This window comes from Neoarius graeffei, chromosome 8 (genome assembly GCF_027579695.1).
Source record: "Neoarius graeffei isolate fNeoGra1 chromosome 8, fNeoGra1.pri, whole genome shotgun sequence".
NCBI classification, from domain to species: domain Eukaryota; kingdom Metazoa; phylum Chordata; class Actinopteri; order Siluriformes; family Ariidae; genus Neoarius; species Neoarius graeffei.
The window spans coordinates 30,729,308-30,743,780 of NC_083576.1; positions in this window are offsets into that span (position 1 = coordinate 30,729,308).

The following is a 14,473-nucleotide window of genomic DNA, read 5'->3' on the forward strand; positions in this document are numbered from 1 at the left end:
CGTCTCCCTATTTGGCCGATATGAGCCTATTCCCCGAGTGAGTTGGTACGGTGGCTCGACCCCGTAGAAAACTTAAAGTTCGGATGAAAGTTAGTTGAATAGGTTACTGACTTGTAGGCCTACATGTTGCCTGCCTGACGCGTGCTTCTGCCCAACTTGCACGACAGATTACTTGTTGAAAAGGCCCCTTGGATTAGATTGGCCGCGAGCAGACTGAAATGCATGTTAGAACGCTCTCACCTTTTTTGTAAAGCGTCTTCCAGATCCGAATGGGTAAGGGCAAGTGAAATGGTATAAGGTCTTTAATAAAACTCAGTGTGTGCTTTGACGCATGCATTCGGCAATTTAGGTCGTTTAACAGAAGCAGCAGTCCAACCTTGGAAACCCGCAGTCCTCAATGTCACCACACACGCTGGGTATTCCTCATTCGATGACGTGATATTCCACACACCCATGTCAAACGTAATTGGCTAAGACATCTGTCAAAAGTTACGGAGTTGCATTCCTCAAGAAATATTACGGTAGACCAAGATTATAACATTGAAATGGCATGTTTATTATCACGTAACAAAATGTTGTAAACAGTATTATAGAAATAATTTCATTCATTCATTCATTCATTCATATTGTTTCGGTAGAAAACTATGCAATGCAAAATCGTTTAAACACCAGAAAAGTGCTGGGCCTCAAGATTCTAGATAGAACGTTCGGACGCTTTTTTTTTTTTTTTAGACCCCGGCGAGTATTCGGAACCGGCCTTTATTTGTCACAACACACGCGTACACCCGGCCGTTAAAGGGAACTCGGCGGTTAATTGGAACTCGGCTATTATTTGGTATTTTACGGTATTTCCATAATGAAATATGCTCTTATCTGAATTGAGACGAGCTGCTCCGTACTAGGGGTGGGTATTGCCAAGGACCTCACGATACGATACGCATCACGATACTTGAGTCACGATACGATACGCATCACGATACTTGAGTCACGATACGATACTGCGATATATTGCGATATTCTACATAGTTCACTGAAAAATGTAAACGCATTATGCATCTTAAAATCCGAGTTGTATGTACATCAGATGATAGTGATAATTCATGGGACAAACTGAGTCAAAACAATGTAATTCTAATTATCCATGCCATTTTATTGTAACTATACAAGCGCAAGTTACAACATATTTGCAGGAACAACACACTGTCTGGAACACATTGAAAAGTGCAGTGTGCATCTTAGTCTCCCTGAGCACAATTATGAAACAAAGTGCAGTGTGGGTCAGTGTCCACACACTGAAACTGAATTGAAACCTCAGTGAATCACGTTTCTTTTGAACTTTGAGTAAATACTCAAAATAAAATGCAGTGTCTCACACACACTAAAATTGAAAATGCAAAATAAAGTGCAACTTCTTGCCTTTGGTCTTAAATGACAAAATTAAGTTCACAGTTACAGTAAGTCACACATCACTGAAGTAGATGGGAGGACTTTGGCGCTGTCCAGCGTAGTTTGCTTCGGGTCGGGTTTCGGTGGCTCCGGCTGAGCTAATATGTCGGGGTGGTGTCGTGCTAAGTAAGTTTGCAAGTTTGTTGTGTTACCTGAATATCTAATTGGAGCGAAACAGGTTTTGCAAAGTGTGTACTCTTTGTCCGGCTCACTGTTTTTTTCTCCTTTCCTTTGGAATCCAAACATCTGCCTTAAAGTTCGGCAGCGTCTCTAGGTTTACATTAACAGCCATGCTTGCTTGTTTTTTTTTCCTCACTGCAACCACCGGGAAAAAAAGAGAAGACGAAGAGTGCCTTGCAGTGAGGTAGCGGCACAGCGACACCTTGCGGAGCGGAGGTGCGGAAGTCATACTGGATTTACAACCTGTCTGAAACATGATTTATTATTTGAAAAAATATCGATATTCAAATTTTGAGTATCGATATTGAATCGGAAGACAAAGTATCGCGATATATCGCCGTATCGATAATTTTGCCCACCCCTACTCTGTACCTATCCGAGCTTTGCGCGACCTCCCAGTCAGTCAGATGCGCTGTCACTCCTGTTAGTAATGTAGCTAGGCTCAGTATGGCCAACGATATTTTTTGGGGCTGTAGTTAGATGCGACCAAACTCTTCCGCGTTTTTCCTGTTTACATAGGTTTATATGACCAGTGATATGAAACAAGTTCAGTTACACAAATTGAAACGTAGCGATTTTCTATGCTATGGAAAGTCCGCACTATAATGACAGGCGTACTAACACCTTCTGCGCGCTTCGGCAGCGCATTGATACGGAGCTCAGATATCAATGCGCTGCCGAAGTGCGCAGAAGGTGTTAGTACACCTGTCATTATAGTGCGGACTTTCCATAGCATAGAAAATCGCCACGTTTCAATTTGTGTAACTGAACTTGTTTCATATCACTGGTCATATAAACCTATGTAAACAGGAAAAACACGGAAGAGTTTGGTCGCATCTAACTACAGCCCCAAAAAATACCATTGGCCATACTGAGCCTAGCTACATTGCTAACAGGAGTGACAGCACGTCTGACTGCGTCTGACTGACTGGGAGGTCGCGCAAAGCTCGGAGAGGTACGGAGCAGCTCGTCTCAATTCAGATAAGAGCATATTTCATTATGGAAATATGGTGGACTGTTCCTTTAATGGCCTCTTTGGCCATTTTATCCACTCTCTCATTACCCTCAACCCCCTTATGAGCTGGAACCCATGTGAACTGAATAAAAGTTTTATGTTGATTTATCTTAAATACGAGGTGGTTAATTTCATCTAAGAGGTCTTGTCGGCATGTAGATTTTCCACTCTGGATACTATTTAAGGAAGACATAGAATCTGAACAAATAACTGCTTTACTAGGCTTCACCTCCTCCACCCACTGCAGGGCCAGTATAATAGCCATCATTTCTGCTGAAAAAAATTGACAAGTGATCTGACGTCCTTTTCCCAATACTTATATTGTAGCTGGGGATGAATACTGCTGCTCCTGTCTTACCAGTTTCATCTTTAGAAGCATCTGTATATATATCTGTGTCGTGTCATCATACATTACTTCTAAATACTGCTGTACATTCTGATAAAAACCTCTGGATTTTGCAGTCTCCTTAGTTTCCAAATTTACAATAGGGAAATAAAATAACCAAGGGGGAATGATTGACCTTGTAATTGTTTTGCAAAGAGGAATGTCACTGATCCCTAATTGATCTGCCTGCTGATTACGGTACCATCCCACCCAAAACTGCGTACGGGTTGACCATACTCCCAACATTCCCTTAGTACCTGTTTGGTTGGGTGATTATCTTCATGACCCTGTAGGTTTAGCCAGTATGACACTGGTAATTTCAGTCGCCTGAGGTCCAGTGGCATCTCCCCTGCTTCCACCTGAAGTGCTGGGACTGGAGAGGTCCTGAAGGCACCACAGCATATACAGAGGGCTTTGGCTTGTATCTTGTTTAGCTCTAACAAGGAAGACTTGGCTGCTGAATTATATGCTATACATCCATAATCCAATACTGGTCAGATTAGGGCACTATAAATTCTTTTCAAGGATGTGCTTGATGCCCCCCAGTCATTCCCTGCTAAGCATTTCAGAATATTAATTCCCTTTTTACATTTGTCTATAACCTTTTGAATATGAATTTTAAAAGAAAGTTTGATATCGGACCATACACCAAGGTATCTTAAATTATCTGTTTGCTTGAGTGGCTGCCCATACAACCTGAGGTCCACTGTAGGGTTAACCCTTTTCTTTGAGAAACATAACTTGTGTCTTTTCAACAGATAAATGAAACCCCCACTCATGTGACCATCTTTCAACCTCGTTTATGTCACTGTATACGTCAGTTACGTCGCTGTATACATCATTGCGTCGCTGCATACGTCAGTTACGTCGCTATGTTTGCATAAACCTTAGTGCGAATATCGAAGCAAAAACAACACGAAAGCAGCAGCAGCAACAACAATAATAATGGATGACTTCGTGTTTGTACAGCTGCTGCTTCTCGTCGCTTAAAAATGGCGATCTTTTGCGGTCTTGTTATTGTTGTTGGTCTTAACAACTCCGCCCCCCCGCTGACGTAAGCAGTTCTTTCCTCTGGCCCAGCAGAGAGTTGGTGCTAGCCTGGAACCGGTTTTTCTGGCCCCAGAGCCAGTTCTTTGTCAGTGGAAACAGAAAACCCGGTTCCAAACTAAGCACTGGACCCGAACCAGCCCTGGAACTGCTTTGGTGGAAAAGGGGCATCAGAAAGGCCCCCATCATGAGACAATATCAGGCACTGGGCTCGAACCCAGAACCTTCTTGCTCTGAGGTGACAGTGCTAACCACCACACCACTGTGCCACCCACAAGTTGCAGTCCACAGACTAAATCTTATTGTACATGTATATAGACACATCATAGCTCATAACTAACAAAATATGAATGGTGTTGCACACAATTGATGAGTGTCTTTTGGTCAGTGATTGATTCAGTCAGTGCTATCTGATGTGTAATTGGCTGTTATTTTCTTGCTGGGCTGTGGAACTATGCCTCATATGTGCTCAGTGTTGGATGAATGAATCACGTCTGTCCATACCTGTGCTCTTTTTGAATTCTGGGAAAGTGAGAGTTACTAAAAAGGCCTACTCTATCACCACCATTTCCCTGAATGTGTGTTCACCCACCATGAAGTGCTTTGATGCATGAGACAAGGCCACAAGTTTGATGAATATATTTAGCATTTTTGTAGGCTAACAGTATTAAGTATGCATTAGAGATGAATCACATAAGTGTGTTTTCAGTTACTTCCCCTACCTAAACATTTACTAGCATGGTGCACTCGTCCTGTTTTGTTTGTTTACATTTATTGCCATTTAAGCATCTATGGCTATTTCATGGCCAATACAGGTAATAAATATCACATAAAATTAAAACCAATAATAAAATAAATAAATAAATAAATACATCAAATACGTTTGTACACATCAATGCACTTCAAAAAGTTTAAAACCTTTAAAGGTGAAACCTTATTAAAAATATCTAGCATTGTGCTTTCTTTAAAAAACTTCTGCCTTTGTATTCTAAAAGCAGGGCAAGACAAAATGTGCTTAATTGATAAGAGATCACCACAAAGATCGCAAAGTGGAGGTTCACCTCCAGTTAACAGAAAACCATGTGTTAGTCTAGAGTGTCCAATTCTACCCCTTGTGTAGACAACTTGGTCATGTCTACATGAAAAAGATTGAATAGTCACTTGTTTCACATTAGTGCATATTTCTTTCAGCTTGTTGCCAGCACAGTTAGTCCAATCAGCTTGCCATTTGTCACTTATGTAGGAAGAAAGAACAGGTCTGATATCAGAGACAGGGATACATGTTAGGGTTTTGCTGGGATTCGAACCTGGTTCGTTGGTGTGATGATCCAGCAAACCCCCACTAGGCCACCAGGGGAATGACTCAAATGCAGAGGTGTGAGGCGGAAGTAGAAAAAGTAACAAAAGGTTTATTTATACTATGTACACTATATACAATCCAGGGCAAAACAAAAAAAACAAAAACAAAGAGTATAATTCAAAAAGAAAAAGGCAAAAATGCAAAAGCTCAGAAGATCCACAAAACACAGTACAAAGGAAACTGGAGATAAACATAACAGCACAAAAACTCCGTGACAAGAGGACTGAACTCAGGGGTATAAATACACAAACTAATTAAGGACACAGGTGAAGATAATTAGGACTAACAGGCAATTAACAAAAAACACAAAACACAGGAACAGTGGCGGCCTCTAGAGGCCAAAATAAACAAGACACGAAAAGGAAATAACAGCGGCCTCTAGAGGCCAAAACAGTCCAAGTCCTAACAATACACTCGTCCTGTTGCAGATGATGTAATTCTGTCAGCTATGTCTAGATGGCAGCATGGGTCTGGCTGTAACTGCAGGTTCAGCCCTCTAGATGGCCCTTCAGAGAAAGAGAGTCATCCATGCTGGTTAAGCCCCGGTCACACCGCCCGAACTTTGCTGGAGCGTTCCTGGAGCGGTGAAAAAAATTCATCACCGCTCGTAACCGTTCACCACCGTTTAACAAAAGTTGGCCCCCGTTAAAGCAACGCCGTATACGCTCGGCCACCGCTGATGTTTCTTGAGGGGCCCTCCTACCACTCCGAAAGTTTTGAGCTGCACAAAATATTGCGAGCGGTGAGGAGGGGACAATTTTCCACCCCGGCAAAGTTCACCCCCGCTCCACCAACGCCCAGTCAAAGTTTGGCACCACTAGATGCAAGTTCGTGGATGCTTGGGTCCGCTAGGCCAACGCAGAAATCTTGAACGCTGGACCACCGCTGCTTCGCCAGCGTTGCCCGGGTGGCGATTAAACATTGCACAAACTTCGGTGGAGCGGTTGTAAGCGTTTTACGAGCGGACACGGGGTTGCTGGAACGGTGTCGGGGGTTGAAGCAGCTATCCATGGCGGCGATGAACTTTGGTTTGGCGTTGGTATAGAGGTGTCGGAGTGGGACCAGAATTTGGCTATAAATACGGGGAGAAATGGACCAGGAGCTCATTTGGAATCGAGCTGCCGTTGAGTTCAGACCTCATCTATATCGAATTTGCTCAAAGTTACAGTAAAACTGTATCACCATGGATGCTGAGAGACTTGCTATGATTGGTGCACTAGTCCAGCAGCAGAATCAGAACCTCCTCAGATTGCAACAAGCTGTTGACAGATTTTTTTATTTGATTTGATTTTATTCGATCATAATGTAAAATGGAGTACAAAATACATTAAAATCAGGATTACACAAGAAAGCGCAATCACTTATTTCCATTGTGGTCCCATTAAAACACGTAAAACAGCAATGGCAACGTTATGATTTGACTTAATATTGACTCACTGTACTATGTAAATGGTGAAAATAATAATAATAATAACAACAACAACAACAACAACCACAATAATAAAATAATAATAATAATAATAATAATAATAATAATAATAATAATAATAAATTGACTTAAATTGACTAGACTAGTAGACAATGAAAATGCATTGTATAGACTAGACTGGAATTTGATTATAAAATTTGATTTCAAAAAGTATGACTAGTACCTATGGATAACAATTATAAAGTAAAATGTTGTATATATTAATAGTAAATATTAAATGATGATTAAATAATGATAAAGATAATATAATAGCAAATAATAATAACATTAAGGAAAAGACAGCAAAAACAATGAAAATAGAAATAATCTGACTGACAGCAAACAAACAAAAAATAAAGTAATATGAATGATAATAAAAAAGTATAAAGTAATATAAATAATATTAATAACAAACGTTTTTATAGATAAAAATATGATAAGATCAACTAAACAACAGTGAAAAAAGGGGAAAAGCTATACAGACAACAGAACAGTAATAAGAATTTTAACTAGAAAAAAAAGAAGGAGAAGAGAGAGAAGAAGGAGAGACAGAGTTGTGTGGGTCAGACAGTGGATACTGAGAAGGCCTGAACATGGACTGTATGACAAGCTGATGGTGGAGCTTCTATCAAAAATCTATCAAAAATCTATCAGAACTTGTATCAAAACGATCCGTTCAGCTCCGTAGTCACAAGCGGTATGCCGCTAAACCAACTTTATACCCCCGCCGAGCCAAAGCCCGCATGCGCAGAACGCCGCTATACCAACGCAGGCCGTTATACCAACGTTATAAGTTCTCTGTTGTCTAACTTATTATTGTTATCTTCCTACAACTGTGCTGTGACTTCATTGTCTGTCTCTGTTGCTCACCTCAGTTGTCTGTTGTTGCTCTCTTTCATTGTCTGTCTCTGTTGCTCTCCTTTATTGTCTATCTGTTGTTTCTCTCTTCCATTGCCTGTCTCTGTTGCTCTCCTTCATTGTCTGTCTCTGTTGTTGCTCTCCCCTCCTCTGTCTGTCGTTGCTCTCCTTCATTGTCTGTCTCTGTTGTTGCTCTCCTTCATTGTCTGTCTCTGTTGTTGCTCTCCCCTCCTCTGTCTGTCTGTCGTTGCTCTCCTTCATTGTCTGTCTCTGTTGCTCTCCTTCATTGTCTGTCTCTGTTGCTCTCCTTCATTGTCTGTCTGTTGTTGTCTGTCTCTGTTGCTCACTTCAGTTGTTGTTTATGGCATCAGAACACTCCTGATCTGCCCATGCTTTAGCATAAAAAACAACAATTTCTAATTGAGATAAATGTTTCAAGTAATCCTGAGATTGAAATAATGTCGCACAGCCCTATAAGGACAATTAATTTAAAATTGCCCAAATGCAGCAACAGTGGGTGTTTTCACACACACTGGTCTGAACATTTTCATTTCTCAGCTAGTGCACACCTTTCTTTTCACTCTGATCCAAATGCCAAACCACTAACAGGGCATCATGTTACCATGACAGGGCGTCATGTTACCATGATGCCATGTTACCATGACGACTGAAAAACACGTGCTCTTAAAGTCTCGCATTTTACTGTCTTCACGCCACACCACAGCTCCGATTTCCCAAGCTGAAAAAAAAAATAAAAGCAGCCCCAGGTCCGACGCTACTAGTACCTAGCCACCTAACTCATCTCTGTGTGTGCGTGTCACTGACACACATAGACTGACAGACGGGCTGACGCTACCCCCCACTGATCACTCTGACAGATCGATCTACCACTACTGTTGTAAACAAAAAAAAAACAAAGTCCTGCACTCAGCACCTGACCCATTTTGGCCTTTTTTTGGAACATGGCGCCAATATTTTGGGACAAAGTAGCAGCAAATTTCTTGCGTTTTCTGTCTTTATCTTCTTTTTTCCCCATTTTCTCTTCTATCCAGGGCTACTGTGTGACGTCACCGTACCGCGAGATTGTGCTAGGGCGCCATATTGGAAGACCAAGTACATGCATACATACATACTCACAATATAAAACAAAGTACGAGCGAGAGTAAAGTGATACGATGGCTGATAATTCTGGTTATGTGAGTACCAGCTGCAGAAAGGGCACGGTATGTGGAGAAACTGGCTGTGATTGATGGGTTTGACCCATATGATAAGACTCGGGGCAAGGGAGAATGGATTTTTTTATTTCATAATTTATTTTTAATTTACTACTTATCTGTTTTTATTTATATATATTTGAATTATTTGGACATGGGGAAAAACTATATTTAAAATCCAAAGAGGGATGGAGGGAGGAAAATTAAAACAAAAGAAAGAAATGAAATATAGAGTAGAGTATATTTGATAAAATTAAGGATGTTTTTATTCAGTAAACATTTAAAAAAATGTTCTACAACACTCTAGCCTAGTGACTTACCAGTAACAAAATAGACTTGAAGTATTCAGATCCGCTCTGCATAAAGCAGCTAAATACTCACTCTGTCTCCTGGCAGAAAGCTCCTTGGTTTGCTTGTGTCTCAATCACAGCTGGTATTCTGTAGAAAGACTTCTTTTCACCTTTCCCATCAGCTTTGTTAGAACACCCTAACACAGCACAAAAGTTTACCATTGTAGGTTTATGATGAACCAAGTGCCTCGTGGGTTCACATACTGCGCGCTGCCGTTATTTCCCCCTAATCACGAGTTTGTTGGTCTTCCAATATGGCGCAGGGTTTGTTTCCTTCCGGTTTCGGGTGACGTCAGTGAAAGGGGTCTAAGGGGGGCATTACCGCCACCCACTGGATTGGGGTGTAAAGCAGTCTGAACAAAACGTGTAAACATAAACATAGGAGAAATGAACCCGGTTTTCTAACTCGTCCTCACTTAGTCTACTTTTCTTTTTTGATTAGTCTGGATTTGATATTGTAAATTTAAATGTGAATCAATGTATATTCATCGGACATGAACAAATCTTGAGTAATCGTGAGGGGCGTGTGTGTCCGGGGGGATCGAACGAACCCTCCGATCCCCCCGGCTACGGGCCAGCCAACGCTCGCTACCGCTAAACCAACGCTAAAGCAACACCGGCTTCAGCGGTGCACCGCTAAGCCAACGCCCGTGTTTTCGATTTTTTCCCATTTTGTGCGCGGCGACGAGCGTTGTCGAAATTCGGCCCCCCCTCCCTACCGTTCAAGAAACGCTCCAGCAAAGTTCGGGCGGTGTGACCGGGGCCTTACTGTAAATGCCTTTGACAGAATGGAGTCAACTCCCTTTTGTAATTTAATCTTACTTCGATCATGAGAGAACATCATTCAACATTCTCTGCTCTACATCCTGTTTTCTCACCCACAACACTAAGCGTTTCTTCCAAGCTCTGACACACCTAAGTTTGATTCCATAAGCATCTGATGGGTCTAACCAGGGGTGATCAATTAAGTTTGCAGTGATGTGACCCGAGAGATTGTAGATTACTGGCATAAATACATCAGTCAACTATATCAAGAATATTGAAGATGTCCATTAAAAAAAAGGTTTTAGGATCTTGTGGAAAATTGATTCATAAATAACTGCCCATTGTACTGAGACCCCCTGGTTTTTAACAGCTAAGAGAAGCCTTTAATCTACCTCCATAGTGGGTGTCATTTGGAGCAGATTGATCCTAGAGTGTTTGTGCTGTGTAATATTGCAGACCAGCATTTTTCCACAACACTCTGTGTAGCTATTCATTATCCTGTTGATTTAATAAACATAACCATAACCAAGCTAGATGGTATTCTAATTAACAAATATGAGTAAAGTAAAACAGTTAACAGTGACCATTTATTTTGAGGCTAGAGTTTTCTGAAGGTCTTATTAATTAAATGAGAAGGGTGAGTTAATTGAAATGCTATCCAGTGAGACTACTAAGGTATGCCAGTAATAACAGGTCACTATCATAAATGTTTATGTTCATGATGGCACACTCAGAAAAAGACTGAACATGTATGGCTTTCATGAAAGGGTGGCTAGTCAAAAGAATATGGCAGCACTACTTAAGTTTCCAGAATTGCATCTGAACATAAGTTCTAGAACAATATCCTTTGGACTAATGAGACCGAGGTGAAGATGTTTGGTCATCCATAGCACCATGTTTGGGGGGAAAAACAACAACAACAACAACAACAACACATCACTACAAACACCTCATACCAACTGTCAAGCATGGCCATAGAGAAGTGATGATTTGGGCTTGTTTTGCTCCCACAGGACCTGGGAAACTTGCAGTCATTGAGATGATGATCTTCACTTTATATCAGAATATTCTTGTGACAAATGTGAGGCCATCTGTCTATCAGCTTAAACTTGACCGATATTGGGTTATACAAGAGGACAATGATCCCAGACACACCAATAAATTGACATCCAAATGGCTAAAGAAGCAAAAATCAAGGTGGGGAATTGTCAAGTCAAAATCCAGATCTCAACCCCATTGACATGCTGTGGGAGGATGTTAAGAGAGCTGTGCATAAATGAATGTCTTCAAACATCAATGAACAATGTTAATAAGGATATTGGATGAAAATTTCTCCAAAATGATGAGAGACTGAAACTCCTATAGAAAACATTTCAAGTTATTGTTGCTGAAGGTGCTTCTACATCTTACCAAATAGGATGTACTTATTCTTTCCCCACTTGGTTTCCGAAGGTTGGTTTACTTTTTGAAAAACAAAAAAACAAAAACAACAACAAACAAACAAATAAAAAGCCAACATCTTATAATCTAATGTTTTTGTTTTCTGAGGTTATTTGTTAGTTTATAGAAATTGGTGAGGCCCTGATATATTCTAAGTTAAAACTTAGAATTGAAGGAGGGTGTACTTTCTTTTTCCCATGACTGTAAATCTGTAAATTTATTTGTTTACTGGCCAAACAAATATATTTTATTTATAGAGAAAACAACAATTCTGCTCAAACAGATTTTAAAAGTGTCAGAAATGTCACAATGTGCTCCATGACACTGGATTATTGCCAGATAGAACTCCCCTTTGTGATGCATAAAGATTAGCTTTATCTCTTGAGCGGGTGACCTGGAGATCATTATATGTCTTTATATTGCTTAGATTTCTGGTGTGAACTACCCTACCTATAAAACAGTTCTTTAGAAGAGGATGGACAAGTCAATTCTGGATGGAAGCGTAATACCACCTATCATCTTGGCTGATCTTCCTATGCAGGATTGCCACAGGCAGAGGTAATAAAGCTTACATTTCAGTAGTATTAATGCAAGGATGCTTTTTTAAAGTATCTGGTCATGGCTATCATCAGGCTTTGTTGTGGTCATGCAGAAACAGATAGTGTAGCTGTCGCTGAAAATGTGCCAATTTCCTTGTTGCATTAATATTTTTATATTAAGATATTTCTTATATAATTAGGTTAAAAATGCAAATTGTAATTTCTTTATGTGGATTTTGAGTTGTGGTAATAACGACCCCTACTGGTCATATAGGTGAGCTGCTCTTAATAGAAGGATGTAGTCATGTGATTAATGCAATGACTAGCTGGGAAAATGTGCATTCTGTTTTTCGGAGCTACGGTGCTCATGGAGAAAGATGTGTGCAAGAGTTCGACCGTAAAGCCTTAGCAGCTCCTGATTTCCGGTCAGAAGGCGCACACGTTTTTCATGGTGTTTGGAGGTGTATGAGGCCAATATGAGCATGTTTGAAGTGTGAAGGGAAGACAATAAAACTCAGTCAAACATCAGTTGAAGCATGGTTTTATCTGACCAGAAGAAAAGCCTTGGGAACAGCTACAGTGAAAAACATGTCCACCGAAGTGAAAACCGGGTTCACGAAGTGAAGGATTCGACGAATGGAAGTGAAAACGTGACCAATGGAAGAAGAAAGTGCATGGTGAAGAGCGAGACTATCAATGGAAGTGGAGGACATAGCCATCCACAAAAGGGACAACGTGGCCAGTGGGAGAAAGAACAATGTGGTTCGCCAGCTTTCCTGTGAGGATCGGAAGGCCTGCATCTCCGGAGGAGTCTCTCGGTATTGTAGGCCTGCATGAGGACCTGCCTATTCGCTCTGGCATTCATCCAGCGCGACACCGTGAGCTGTAGACCAGCACAGAAGTGAAACCAAAGTGCAAGAAGACGACGGTGCTGCAGTTGCGGCAAGAAGCCACAGGGAAGCAACAACGTGACACATATGGACAATTCAGCTGACGAATATTAATGCAAGGGATAACAGGTCAGACTGTATATTTTCCATTATGTTTTAATTGATTGAACTGAATATTTCTTGCACTTTATTATTAGAAACAAAAAAAAGGACAATTGCATTTTGACAATTTGTAAATCTCATCTCATCTCATTATCTCTAGCTGCTTTATCCTGTTCTACAGGGTCGCAAGCAAGCTGGAGCCTATCCCAGCTGACTACGGGCGAAAGGTGGGGTACACCCTGGACAAGTCGCCAGGTCATCACAGGGCTGACACATAGACACAGACAACCATTCACACTCACATTCCAATTTGTAAATTGAACAGAAATATGTAACTTGTTTTGCATTTGATATTGTGTATTTTCATGACAGTTCTATGGTCATGGTTCTGAAGTTTACACTACATTTAAACATTTAATATTTGCAGTGTTGTAGTTTGTCAAAGTAGTTTAGCAAAATGGAACAGTTTAGACCAGTGTGAGGGAATTTTTAATGGATGAACATTATTATTCTCTGTGTTTCTGTGTGTTGAGCTCAAGTGGCCTATACTGAGAAAGATGTTTTTTCCTATGTTGTAATCGCTTTTCTGTGGCCTTGGTGGTAATGAGCAGGGTGCTTGAGTTCATCCTAGCTTGCATCTTCTCATGATGTAACCACCTTTCCTGACCTTGGTGGTGATAAGCAGGGTGCCTGAGTTCTCATAACTACGCATCCACCCGCACGCCAGGTACACGCTCTAACAAAGCTTCATAGAAAATCTTGAGCCAATCACGTGAAGACACAAGCAGTGAGCGAATGCTTTCAGAGTATAATAGATAACATTCCTAAAACACAACTCAGAGTGCGCGTACTCTCGGCATCATCAGAAGTGGTGTCTTCTTCTATTCTTCTCTCTCCTTTCCTATTTTATATCTTTATATGATCTACTATAATAAATGACTGAAAAGACAACTGTTAAGCGTTCTGAAGTGTTTATTAGAAATTTCCATTACAATTTGGCGTCCCCTGGGTGGGCCCTATGCGTCTGATCCTCGGACGACGGAACACTCCCAAGGCTACGGTGCGGAGCTGAGAACTCGGACGAGAGACCAGACCATCAGGGCTCACCGAACCAGTAAGTGATAACTTTGCATTCTTGTGTAAAGAAATTAGTGGAAACAGTATTTAAAATGATATAAGAGACGGACAGAAGTTTGTCCGAGCTCAGGAGGACTGCTAAACTGTGGTACCATCAATATGTTTGCAGACAACGGATAAAACACAATTTTGAGACAATAAACTGCGAGTAGTTTATTGGGTTGTGTAAGAGAATTATCCGCCTAAGTGACGACTGGGTAATCGCTCGCCTACTTGAGGAGGGGAAGTACGGGTGCGTGTTTCGACGGATTCACGTTCAGCGATTCGTGGGAATTGA